The sequence below is a fragment of the Pteropus medius genome, unplaced genomic scaffold (assembly GCF_902729225.1).
Source record: "Pteropus medius unplaced genomic scaffold, Ma_sr-lr_union100, whole genome shotgun sequence".
NCBI lineage: Eukaryota > Metazoa > Chordata > Mammalia > Chiroptera > Pteropodidae > Pteropus > Pteropus medius.
Window position 1 is genome coordinate 9327249 of NW_024350924.1, and position 1682 is coordinate 9328930.

Sequence of the window (1682 nt, forward strand, 5' to 3'; positions counted from 1 at the left end):
CCCTAAGCAAGACAAAGCCAGACCCCACATCCCCCTGGGCTTGGCCTGGGAGCGGGGGCTGACGGAGGGGCCGGGGGAGGCCGAGAAGACTCGGGGCCGGGAGGCTGTCCTACCAACATCACTGTGAAGGGGCGGAACAGGGAGTAAGGGCATCTGGGAAGAGGGCGGAGGGTGGGCGTCGCCAGCACCCCAAGCCACCTGGGCCTTCTAGGGTTACCACGCTGTCCCCTCCAACCTCAGCCGTGGGACGTGGGTCGAAGGTGGCTGGGGTGGGGAACGGGGAGGAAGAGGAGAAAGAGAAGAGAGAATGGCCTTCTTTTCAAAGCAGACCGTTTCTGCAAATGAGAGTGAGCGCTCTGGGCTTTCGCCTCTGCCACCCCAGTGAGGCGGATCCCGTGACTTCCTTGGGTCTGTTTTCTCACCTGCAAATGAAGGTCGTGGCCCGTTTCTCAGTTCCGCTCCCGAGGACACCGGGCAGGTGTCAGTGGGCTGCGTGTCCGCTGGCGCCTCCGTGCCTCTGCAGCTGGCCGCGTGGACAGCGTCCTCCCGTCCAATGTTGGTTTGCGGGCGGAAGGCCGAAGCTGGGAGCCGGATCTCCTAGCCCCTCCCCGCGCTCCTGTGACCTGGTGCCACATCTGTAAAGAAGCATAATACCCTTGAGCCAGGGACAGATTAGGAGCCCACCAGGGAGCAGTCCCCTCCCACCTCTGAAATCCCAGGAGAGCTGCAGAGCCTGCCAGGGACTGAGACAAGTTCTCCTGCCATTCTCGCAGGACGCTGTGGCTGTTTCCGAGTAGGTTTTAAGCCCTTCGACAATCGCTAGACGTCAGAGTGTGGAGAGTCAGCAGAGACGGTGCCTCCTGAAGAGGGGACGGGGACCCAGGAAAATCAGCCTCGGTCAAGGCCACGGCCAGTGAGCACCAAAGGTCAGCCCTGCGCTCCCCGCACCACAGAGCGCCCTCAAAGCCACGGCCAACTCGTTCCTCCTTTCTTCCTGTGTCCCTGGGGAAGTGAAGGCCATGGCCTCCCATGCCCTCTGCCTCCTGCCCCGGGAGCTGAAGTCCAGGAGGACACAGTCTGCTTCGAGCATCTGCCTCCCCGCTCCTAGAAGCTATGGTACAACACACCGCCCTGTGACAGCCTCATCCCCCAACGTTTGCATAGACCCTAACCTTCCAGGACCCTTCACACATTATTCTGTTTGATCTTCCACACCTCACACCCACATCTTTCCACTGGCCAGATGAGGCCAAGATCAAAGCTACATGTCGTGCCTAGCCTAGGCTGCAGCAACATGGGACAGTGCCTGCCTCCGTCCAGCGGCCTCAGGCTGTGAAGTCATGCCCGCGACTCCTACTCTGTCCATTGACTTCAACCCACTGAGCGGCAGAGCTGCTTCCGTTGGAGCCTTGAGATGGTCCTGTCGGCCCAAGTTCTGGTTTGACTCAGACGCTTCCTAACAGTAGACCCCATAGAAGAAATGTCTAGACAGATCCCTTAGCGGCCCTGGCTTCATTAGCCTTTCCAAGGTCACACACCTTTCACCTGCCCACCAAAGCCCCGGAAAACGGACACCCTGATTTGCAGAGGTGGCAGTTCCGACTCATAGTCGCCCAAGCCCTCTTCCTCACCCCGCTTCACTCAGAGCCTTTGCTGAAGGTACCATCTTGCCCAGGCATGAC